Consider the following 12301-nt stretch of genomic DNA (forward strand, 5'->3'; position numbering starts at 1 on the left):
GGTACAGAGACTACAAATCAAACCAGTGAGTAACTGTTGCCTTCATATCCTATACAATAGGATAGCAAAACAACAGCCCAACATCAAGGATGGAGGAGACAGAACTCTTATTTATGTAAACAAGCTACATAACACCCACCTGTAGACACTGCTGTCTCCAACACACAAGACCTGTGGCTAGAGACACCATAAATTTGCAGCCCACCTTAGCACCATCTCCCTAACTTTTCCTGACAGTCACATACACTCAGAAAAATATCAAAGTTATTTGCTAAAAAATAGCAAACAACATGAACATTTAAAATAACTAAGTATGGAGAAGGAAATGGCAACCCACTCCAGTATTCTTGCCTGGAGAATCCCATGGATGGAGGAGCCTGGTAGGCTACAGTCCACGGGGTCGCAAAGAGTTGGACACAACTGAGTGACTTCACTTCACTTCTAAAATAAATAAATTTAAAAAAATATTTAAAAAAATAAAATAAAATAACTAAGTAAACCCTTTAATATTTTCAAGAATTTTAAAAATCACTGCATGACTCAAAGGTCCACTTGAACTCTGCAACTAGGAGGTCACTGGTGACCACTGCCAATAGAGCTTAGAAACCCTGGAGTGGAAAAAGCCAAGATGAATGAGGGAGAGGGACAGTAAACTAACTAATCATACTTGCAGGAAGTAGTAACCAGAGGAGATACAGAACGAAGTAGAATTTTGTGAGGATGAGGTACACTGAGCAATTCTAATACACTGTAAGCACCATGAGGACAGTGATTACATCCATCCTGTCACTTTTGTTCTTCCAGGGCTTAACATGGGATGTGTGCTTAATTATTTAAATACATATTTACTGAATAAAAGAGGCCTACCTATAAGCCAAAGAGGAGAAAACTGAGAGGCACTAAACTGAAATAGCAATAAAGGAAAAAGACTCCCTTGGACAAGAAGAGAGTGCCCTCTCCTCAGGCCAAGAGAATGAATAAAAGGGCGAGTGCAACAGCAGCTAAATTTTTCGAAGATTAGGAGAGACAGTCAACAGAGTCGGTTTTATCAATCGTTACCTTTTTAGTAAAAGAGATAAAACACTTGCAAAGAATGCATACCAGATGAGTGGGGGGTGGAGGAACATAAGAAAATGGCAAAGGTTTTAACCGCTAGTAAGTCGAATACAAGAGGAAGCAGAAAGAAGTAATAAAAAAGAAATAAAAAATGATACTGATGATCTCTACTGAAAGCAGAAATCTTAAACGTTCAATGGTACTAATCCACATGTTACCATGAAAGTAACTAGAACATCAAAAATTCAGGATCACAATTCAACTCAGTAATTAAAGTAGAAGTGAGTTAAGATGAATAGATCCTTTGCTGAAACATCCCACAAAATAAAAAGAACTTGAATTTCAAACAAGAACGAGTCCACTTAAGTCATACGCGATGTCACTAGGTGAAGGGCTGCTAACTCTGGTGCCTTTCTCATATACTTTAAGCTTCAATACATATTTGAAAATATCCCTTCCTAAGGAATGTTCGGAGAAGGCAATGGCACCCCACTCCAGTACTCTTGCCTGGAAAATCCCATGGACGGAGGAGCCTAGTAGGCTGCAGTCCATGGGGTCGCGAAGAGTCGGACAGGACTGAGCGACTTCACTTTCACTTTTCACTTTCACGCATTGGAGAAGGAAATGGCAACCCACTCCGGTGTTCTTGCCTGGAGAATCCCAGGGACGGCAGAGCCTGGTGGGCTGCCGTCCATGGGGTTGCACAGAGTTGGACACGACTGAAGCAACTTACCAGCAGCAGCAGCAGCAAGGAATGTTCTCTCTCCAGTTCATTACAATCTCAGATGCCAGATTCACCACCTCATTAAAAGTAAAAGTAACACTTTCACGTCTGTCATTAAACATGTGTTTCACTCTAATATAATATGGTGACTCAATCTTTTGGGCCATTAAGCACTTAAGACAAACTGATAAAAACTATAGCCCCTTCCCTCAGAAAAAGGCACATCCACAGAAATTTCTGCCTGAAATTTCAAGAGAATTACATCTCATCTCCCCTCCCTCTCCCATCAAAACCCATCCAGGAACAACCCACTCCACCTACTCAATGCTGATGGAACCCTGCTCTAAGAATTTAGTAGAGCTCTAAAATGTATTTAAAGCTTAAGGGTATTCCTTTCCAGGCAAAATGAAGACTATACCTGCTAATTTGGTCATTTAACAAAATCCTATAATTCACACACTGTTTTAACAGGCTCTATGCGTCCTTAAGAACAAAAAGTAAAAAAAAAGTAAAAACAACAACAACAACAAAAAAAAGAACAAAAAGTACCTGCTTGTTCCCAAAGAAACTATTAGGAGAAAATGCTGACCCTCAATAAACTTACACACGGTATTTAATCAACATACTGCCTATGTTCTTTCTGAAGAAACTTATTGTTTTCAAGATCTGCTGAGATGGTATAAACCCAATCAACTAATTGTAGTGTTAAAATAGTCTGCTGTAGGACTTTCCCTGATGGTCCTGGTTGGTTGGATCTCTGGTCTGGGAGGATCCCACATGCTTTAAGGCAACTAAGCGCCACAACCAATTGCGCCTGCCAAGCCTCAACTACTGAAGCTCGAACTCCTGGAGTTCATGATCTACAAGAGAAGCCACTGCAACGAGAAGCCCATGCTCTGCAACTGGAGAGTAGACCCTGCTTGCCACAACTAGAGAAAGCCCGAGCATAGCAACGAAGACCCAGCACAGCCAAAAATAAATAAAGATTCTGTATTAAAATTAAAAAAAAAAAGTCTGCTGTTTCAGGTGAATATAATTAACTGAAAAACGCATGCATCTTCCCCTCTGAACCACACTTAAGGAGCATGAACTGGAAACAGACTAATCATCTATGGCCTACAAATATCTACTTGAATCAACTGGCCTAAATGCAGCACACAGAAAATTATGTACTTCAGTGGAACATTACTCAGCCATGAAAAAGAATGAAATATTGCCACTTGTAGTAACATGGAGATCATACTGAGTGAAGTAAGCCAAAGACAAAGACAACATCACCTATATGTAGAATTTAAAAAAAAAAAAAAAAGGAAAAAAAATGAACTTTACAAAACAGAAACAGACACATAGACACAGAAACTTAAAAGAGTTACCAAATGGGAAGCTGGGGTTAAGATAAGCTAGGAATCTGGAATTAACAGATACACATCACTGTAATTAAAACAGCTAAGCAACAAGGATTTACTGTATAGCACAGGGAACTATATTCAATATCTTATAATAACCTGTAATGGAATACCATCAGGAAAAATTTATATGTAACTGAATCACTTTGCTGTACACCTGAAACAAACACAGTATTTTAAATCAACTAGTCTTCAATTTTAAAAAATAAAAATAAAATACTCCCTGGAGAAGTACAAAATAATAATAATGTACTTGATATTAAATTTTTAATGTTGAGCCTACTAGATTGAAAATTTAAACTGAGATTTAACAATGTCTGCCATTTAAAAGATGATTCAATGAATGAGATGTCCAAACAAAAGAATATTACAATGCCCTAACTGATCCAACCAATCTCCTGATCCAACCTATCTCGTTTAGACTGAATCATATGTGTCCGCTCAGAGAAGCCTAGAAACTCATTATCAGCCTTCTCAAGGTCCTCTTTTTAAATAGCCAGAGTTCTCGCTCTGCTGCCAAGGTTCGATCGCTGGTCCAGGAAGATTCCATTTGCTGCAGGGCAACTAAGCCCTTGCACTGCAATTAGAGTCTGTGCACCACAACGAAAGATCCCAAGTACCACAAGACCCAACCCAGCCAAATAAGTAAATAAATATTAAAAAGAGAGAAAACAGCAAAACAAATCCAATTCCAATAACTATACATAAAAAGCTTTATCAAATTAAATAAAAAGCTGAAAATGGAGAGCAGCAATACATATGGCAAAATAATGTAGAATGGTCATATTATTTCATGTTTAGGGAACATGTTAAAAGTTTTTAAAAGTCCATTTTAGTGACAAAGCATTTCTACAAAAAGGTGACAGTAAAACAAGAATATCCAGTTGCAAACAATTTCCTTAGTATTCTTTTGGTCAAGAACTTCCCCGGAGATTCAACAGTGAACATGAGTTCACTCACTCAACCAGTTACATCCCATGTGCCATGCAGCAACTAGCCTGTGTGCCACAACTACTGAGTCTGGCACTCTGGAGCCTGTGAGCCCCAACTATTGAGTACACTCACCCTAGAGCCCTTGTTCCACAACAAGAGGGAAACCAGTACATAGCAACTAGAAAGTAGCCCCACTTGCCACAACTAGAGAAAACCCATGTGCAGCAATGATGACCCAGCACAGCCAAAAATAAATTTAAACAATAAAAAAACCCCACAGTTCCCAAAGAAAAGTGTAAACACCTGAAACACTGTAAACCAACTATACTTTAATAAAAAATATAGAGAATCTTCAGATACATTATTATAATAAGTTCAGCAAAATTTTAGATACAAAATAAAAATAAACGTACAAAAATTAATTACACCTAAATACCAGCTAACAAAAAAAAATTCTAAATAAGTTGTCTATGGCTGCTTTTGCACTACAATGGCAGTACTGAATAGTTAAGTTATAACACAGGCAAAGCAGAAAATATTTACCATCTGGTCCTTGAAAAAAATTGCTTTAACTTCTATTTTAAAAGGTTTGCTCAGTAAAAGTGATCATTCTTCCTCAACTAGATTCAACTGAATTCCCAACAAAAGTCTAACAAGGGTTTTGTTCTCAAATCTGACAAGGTGATTCTAAAATGACACGGGGAACAAACAGTCAACAGCTAAGATGCTTCTTAAAACAACAAGGCACAAGACTGACCATCTAGGTATCAAGGATTATAAGCTACAGTATTAACTACAGTACACAATTGGTACAGGGAGAGACAATCCATGCAATGGATTGGAATATGATTTCCAACAAGATGTATGTGGTCAGGAAAAGATGGACTTTCAAAAAGGCTGAAAGAACTGGTTGAGTATAGTTTTAAAAATGTCTTTTCCTAAACCATACATAAAAGTTACTTTACAGGTACTCTCAGAATACACAAAAAGCAAAATTACTGATTTCAGAAGAAAATAAGGCTAATTTTTTAAACCCCATATAAAGGAATTTTTATCTCATGACAGTAATTATTTTCTTAAGAGTCAAAAGGTGCTAAACTTGCAAAAAATTAATAACTTTTTTTTTTTGGCCTCACCATGTGGCATACAGGATCTTAGTTCCCCAGCCAGGGATCAAACCCATGCCCTGTGCAGTGGAAACGTGCAGTCCTAACCACTGAACCACTAGGGAAATCCCAAATATTAATAACTAAAATTAAAAACTTCTGTTCATAAAAAGACAGCTGGCCCTATGAAAATACAAGCCATAAACTGGGAAGTTTTTTTATCAACATACATCTGACAAGAAGTAGTATTTGGATTTTATTAAATACTAAGATGGATAAACAAGGTCCTACTGTACAGCACAGGGAACTATATTCAATATCCTGTAATAAACCATAATGGAAAAAACATTAAGAATAAATATTTATAAGTAAAATGAATCACTTTACTGCACACCAGAAACTAACATTGTAAATCAACTATATTTCAATTAAAAAGAAAGGAGGGAAGGAAGAAATACGATAAGAAATGCCCTAGCAGTCCCATGGTTATGACTCTGAGCTTTCACTGCTGAGGGCCTAGGTTCAATCTCTGGTAGGGGAACTAAGATCCCACAAACCACTCAGTACAGTCAAGAAAAAAGAAATAAATACTACGAAACAAGAAGCAATAGAAAACTATCCAATAGGAAAACCAGCAAGAGTTGACCAGAAGTTTACAGCAGATAACCTAAACCGCCCTTAAGTTTCTATCAAAGTCCATTTAAAATATTCCAAATCAGCCTACAGATCTCTAGGATTTTATTTCCTAATGCCTTGTATCTACTGAGTTTCCTCTGAATTCTAAAGCATATACATGCAATTCATATTTCAGCTTATAGATTCTCTATTTCTTCTATATTTAACTTGCCTTCCCAGATTTAAATCATAAACAAGACCAGAAACTCATTTTGTTTTGCTCCCTTTACTACTCTGTAGGTGTCAACAGAAGAAACATTTGACAAATGTGTCAAAATGACATGTGATAGAAGCTGGTATCTTTTTTTATTGGTGTATAATTGCTTTACAATGTTGTATTCATTTATGCTGTACAACAAAGGGAGTCAGCTATATGTACACATATATATTGACTGTAAAAATTAAGAATAACCTAAGAAAGACCAAATCATAACAGAGTCAATGATTCCAAAAAAGAACAATACATAAATTGAATTGTTTTCTAAAACAATCAGTTATGGAGACCGCAAAGCATGCACTCCCATGATGCGAAACAATGTACCCCTATTTACAAATCTTACACATCTCAGGTTAATGAAATGACATTAAACAAGCATTTCTAGTTATCTTTTGGACCTGTGTATCTTAAATTTAAAGAGAGGAGACATCATAAACTCAGGATACCATTTCAGGCATCACAAGGAAAATTATGTCCCTGAAAACGATTTTAGCTAAAAAAGGTTTCACAAGCTTTGTACTGAACTAGGTGTCCTAACACCATTTATTGATTGATTTTCTTAATAGGTCCTCTGTCAACTGGAATGCTTAAGGCTACAGGCATGTTACTGCACTCTTTTGCATACACTATAATAGCAAATAACCAATTAATGAGAACATCTCGTGTGTCTATTATGATTTAAAACTTTCCTCTATTTGAATCTCTCACTGTCAGTACGAATAACACACTTCGCATCCTTTTTTGAGTTAAACAATTTGAAGATTTTGTTGGTTTGGGTTTATTCTTTTGGTTGTATTATATAAACAAGGTTATGTTATTACTATCTTAAGAGCTTTGAGTTTAGTGTTCTCAGATATGAAAACATACATACAAATACTTTAACTGTGAGGCATCATACAAATGTGAAACATACTAGTATTTCTGAAGTAAAGAGATTACTTATTTCTAAAATCACTTTGAGCATTAATACTCTGCAATTCTTCACTCTATAATTCTATGCTAAATATCTCAAGTTAAGCATCCAACCAAAATCTGCCTGGCTGAGTACTCTGAGGGTAAAAACTTTTTAAAAAATCTTTTGTTTATCCAGATTTCAGAACAGTTATTTTTTTAATTGAATGTGATCCTTTTCTCACTTATCTTTAACTATTTATCCCTCAGTGCCTCTATTTATGAAAATTAACTAGGTACATTAAAAATAACAAAATGAGACTTTCTTCTTACAGCAGTGCCATCTGGTGATGAAAATCTGCAGGTATAGAAATAGGCTAAACTGAATGGATGCTAAGACTGAGTTTTTTTGATTTACAAAAGACTTTTAGTCTTAACAGCCTTGCTGTTACAACCATTTTGATGTAATATATCCAAATTCTCAGTTGTCAATCAGATTAACCATAAGCTCCTTATGTTTCAAACTATAAAATATTTACTAATTCACTGTCTCAATATATAAACATTAAGACTTTCTATCCCCATGTATGTGTGCTAAGTTGCTTCAGTCGTGTCCAACTCTTTGTGACCTTATGGACTGTAGCTCGCTGGCTCCTCTGTCCAGGGGATTCTCCAGGTAAGAATACTGGAGTGGGTTGCCATGCCCTCCTCCAGGGGATCTTTCCTACCCAGGAATCGAATCCTCGGTCTCTCATATCTTCTTCATAGGCAGAAGAGTTCTTCACCACTAGCGCCACCTTCTATCTCCATTCCAATCATCAATGCTTAATCCACATTCAACAATGAATAGGTTATTAGGCTTCTGCTCCATAGCTAAACCAAAATAACTGCTTTGTAAAACACGAAAAGTACACCGCTTCCTTTATGTTTAAATATTGTTGTTTGGAAATAACCATTTGCAGTATTTATCCCAAAGGTCTTTCGTAGCAATAGTTTATGAATAACCTGGAGCAGTAAATCTTAATTAAAAGAGAAAAATGATTATTTCCAAACAACAATATTTAAATATAATGGAATCCTCTGGGAAAACAAAACAGAGCTCAGAAAATGAAGAGTTAACAGGATGTATGATTCAACAGACAAATGTTCTTATATTTTACAAAAAGGTTCTGGAGACAGTAAATTCTTAAAGCAAGGTAAAAAAGCCTAAGTACCAAAATCACACTACCAACATCCTTAAAAATTACCACCAATGAATTGTGACAATGAGCAAGGCATGGAACTTAGATGCAAAAATAAACACCTTCAGCATGCTCTCACATGGGGAAATTCTGTTTCCTTTTCTGGAAAAAGAGCTCTGTGTAGTAAATGACAGTATTTCTCCAATAAGCACCCAGTTGCCAGACCACAGGAATTCAGTTTACACTTGTGTTCCATCCCCTCTATCACTCTCCACCCCTAAGAACTACTACCGTGGAACAGGTTCCAAGAGAAATCTTAGAATAGAAGCAGACAAGAGCTAGAGATTCTAAAAATAATGCAGCAGAAACTCAAACACACATATCTCAGGTTCTCGAGTGGCAGGAAGCACCAAGTTATTTCAATCCATACAACCAAATTTTAAAAACCATATTTACTTTACCTCATTCAAAGTAAATTAAAGATGTGATAGATTTTAACAGGGATAAGAAATGCTACATCTGTAAAACAAAAACAAAATCAGCAAATACCACATAAAACAAAATCTTTAAAAACAAAATCAGCAAAGCATCACATAAAGCTCCTAGATTATCTAAAGTTCAAGAATGGTCTAAAATTACCTGCAAAAAAATAAACAGAATAAAATTACTTGCAATATAATGAAAGTAAAACAGCAGAATAAACCAACTTGATTAAAGTACAAAGATTTTCTCTGTAATGGGATATTTTAAGAAAGTGGTTTATTAACTGTTATTTTTTTCAAGGACCTTTTGTAGATAAGATATCTCAGCTGCATTTTCAAGTGTTCCAGAATTTAAGAATGAACTCAAAATGGTTAACAGCCACCTGTACTTCTATTAAAGTTTACATGGCAATATCACAAATTCACCATAACTGAAGTTAGACATAAAAAAAGACATAAAAAAAAAGTTGGGTAAAAATTTATCTAAAAACCATATAAACCCTAAAAGAAAAACAAGGGTACATTTGGTCATCCTGAGGAGTTACAGAACACTTGCTGATAACATGCTGAGAACTGTGAAGATGTTGGTGAAAGCACTAAGGGCTTGAAGACAGTATCACAAAGTGTCAGCACTGGAAGATACCTCTGAAACTAGGAGGTTCACAGAGTATTTCATCTACTGACTGCATCAAGAAAAAATTATATTCCAGAAACAGCAAAATGAATGTCTTTTTTTTTTCCCCAAACAGAGGATAATACACCCACACAACATGAATTATGTAATCAGCTAAGGGCTCAACTACTAAGAACAGAAGCAAGCCTTCATTAAGAATGCTCACAGAGGAACTTCCCTGGCAGTCCAGTGGTTAAGACTGTGCTTCCACTGCGGCGGGGGGGAGGGGGGCGGGTGGCCAGCACGGAGTGCAGGTTTGATCCCTGGTCAGGGAACTAAGATCCCACAGGCCATGCGTTAAGGCCAAAAAAAAAAAAGAATGAATGCTCACCGAGATGCTGTTCCCTCAGTCCTGAGGCCAGCAGTGTCAGAGCTATCTTAGACTGGCAAGGCTGGGTCAGTCAGGGGTCCTTCATCTGTTATCAGACTCATTCACTCATTCCCAATATCCTGAAACCATTAAGCTATGACAATAATAACAGCAGCAAATGCAAACTGTTTATCACGTGCCAGACACCGCTGAAGTACTTTATACATACAAAACTGTCATTCCCTTCCCAACAACACTCTGAAATATATACTAACACTACTCCCATTTTACAGACAGAAAGAAACAAAGACAAAGATTCAAGTGGTAAAGCCAAGATTCAAACCCAGGCCGTCTGGCTCCACAGTCTGTGCTCTTCCCCACTATACTATGCTGCAAGCATATGTATCAATTATAGATAAACAACACATTCCAAGTCAGCTTCCTCATCTAGAAGACAGCATTACTACTGTTAGTGTCACCTTAACAACTCACCTCTGATGCAAAAGATCTGGTTCTGGGTCTGAATCTCACCTAACTTTCCAGCCTTTCAGATACCCAGAGGGGCTCCCTTAGCTCTCTATTGTAATATTTTGCTAATCAGATCTGTTTTATTACTTTTACTTAACTTCCAATATGTGTTGTTGCTTTTTCTGTTGAGATGCTACATGCTAAGTCACTTCAGTCGTGTCCGACTCTGTGCGACTCCATAGACGGCAGCCCACCAGGCTCCGCCGTCCCTGGGATTCTCCAGGCAAGAATACTGGAGTGGGTTGCCATTTCCTTCTCCAGTGGATGAAAGGGAAAAGTGAAAGTGAAGTCGCTCAGCCGTGTCCGACTCTTTGCGACCCCATGGACTGCACCCTACCAGGCTCCTCCGTCCATGGGATTTTCCAGGCAAGAGTACTGGAGTGGGGTGCCATTGCCTTCTCCGTTTCTGTTGAGAAAATACCCATTATTCTCAACTTTTTTCTGCAGAGGAAATTCATCTTTTCATTCCTGCAGAGAACAACACTGATTTATATTAAGGACCTCAACAAATTTGGAAGGCCCAAAGCAGCCAGCAAGGGGAAGTCTACAACCCCAGCTCAGGGGAGAGTAAGGCAGCCACAGTGCCAAGGAACTCCAGGGTGAGACCCAATTCCACACAGCTAAACTGCTTGCGCCATGCGTGCCAGGAGCTGACCAAGCTGGTACTTTTTTATTCTCCGCAGCTGCTGAGGGCAGGGTCAGGCCTCGAGCAGTTGGTGGACAAGGTTAACTGCCCTACACCCAGGCGCAGCACACAATGTTATCTGCTATTCTGTACACATAATCTGCCCACAGAAAAGATGAGTGCTGGTGAACCCCTGAACATTATGGGACATCAAAAAGTATTTGGCATAGTCATATTTCTCTTTGCAGTTACTTAAGGTCGATCAAGAAAAAGTATTTAATTGCCTAAAAGCTGCTTCCACACATCTGTCCCACTCTTCCACAGCTAACTTCTTGGCTCTACACCCTGGCTTTTAACTAAGATCTTAGTTCAGCAGCCACTTCATGATGCTTTGCCGTCCTATCCCTTGAAAAGCCCCTCGGTATTCATGAGCAGTCTTAACCCTTTCAGGTATTTTCTCTTAAAAAAAAAAAAAAAAGGGAGGGGAGAGGGTTTCAGACTTTTGCTGATGATCCACTGGTTGAGACTCTGCATTTCCATCCCTGGTTGGGGAACTAAAATCCCACACACCTCACAGCATGGAAAAAAAAAATTCTTAAAAATCTTTTTAAAAAAGAGGGGATGTTGGAAGGGGCCTCTATACTATACAGCATTTCAAAAGATCTACAAGTTATAGTACTGTACTTTTTATTTACATTGCATTCAAACAAGCACTCCCCAAATAATACCAGGATGTTACCTTCAGTAGAGGGTTACTACACCATAGACAAAGACTAGTGAAGAGTTCAGTTTTTTTAATTAAAAAAAAAAACAAAAAACTTACACTGGAACTAGATTAAAATAGAATTTCTATAAATCATCCACTTATCAGAATATAATATTCACAGCTTTCTCATAAATCCATAATAATTCTTGCTACACAGACACTCACATTTTTTTTCTTGCTCTACTTATAGCAGATTCTGTTCATCTTCCTGTTATATACTCTGGTCTTGCTCTCCCAGAATTAGTACCCACCCACATAAACAGTGACACATCTAGAGTCTGCTTTCAACCTCCATTCTAAACCTTCTAACTACCTCACAGGCTGTAGCTACAAGGAATTACTATATACCCATTATCTTCTAATGACCTATAATGAAATATAATCTGAAAAGATACTGAATCACTATGCTAAAATTAACACAACATTGTAAAGCTACTATACTTCAAAATTTAAAAACAATTACTAGATAACTATGCCATTATCTCCTTCTGTGTTCTGATCCTGCGGTTGCACAATGGGCCTATGGAACCAACAGAATGGTGAAACAAGTAAAGCAGGAGCCCAGAAAAACTCTACTCTGCAAAAATGCTAGAAAGTCAACCCAGGTTTGTCAGCTTACTCATGACCTAAATGTGGCTTTCCAACCATGTCTAAATGTCCACTCAAGTGGTGATACCTTCAGAAGCATCAGGAATTTCCCATCATCAAATAAACAAAGTTTAAGACTC

General features: G+C 37.5%; 1 protein-coding gene and 1 long non-coding RNA gene across 31 annotated transcripts in view; one reads left to right on the forward strand and one right to left on the reverse strand.

Annotated features, from left to right (window-relative positions):
• Nucleotides 1–12301, reverse strand: part of UBAP2 (ubiquitin associated protein 2) — a 104911-nt gene that overhangs the window by 76655 nt on the left and 15955 nt on the right. For 12 of the 30 annotated variants that reach the window (XM_081519135.1, XM_081519068.1, XM_081519146.1 and 9 more), the window contains one exon: nt 1790–1857. The exons of 16 other annotated variants lie outside the window; for them this stretch is intronic. The gene's annotated coding sequence lies outside the window, so the exon portion shown is untranslated. Of the gene's footprint in view, nt 1–1789; nt 1858–4662; nt 4807–10146; nt 10442–12301 lie in introns of those variants that run through there. 2 more of the 30 variants (XM_081519198.1, XM_081519166.1) reach the window with 2 other exon arrangements.
• On the forward strand, nt 5237–10037 carry LOC145517043 (uncharacterized). The gene is made up of 2 exons (XR_014061951.1): nt 5237–5276; nt 5790–10037. It is a non-coding gene; the product is annotated as an uncharacterized LOC145517043 (long non-coding RNA).

Source organism: Giraffa tippelskirchi, chromosome 1 (assembly GCF_054371585.1).
Source record: "Giraffa tippelskirchi isolate mGirTip1 chromosome 1, T2T-mGirTip1v1.2.pri, whole genome shotgun sequence".
Classification (NCBI taxonomy): domain Eukaryota; kingdom Metazoa; phylum Chordata; class Mammalia; order Artiodactyla; family Giraffidae; genus Giraffa; species Giraffa tippelskirchi.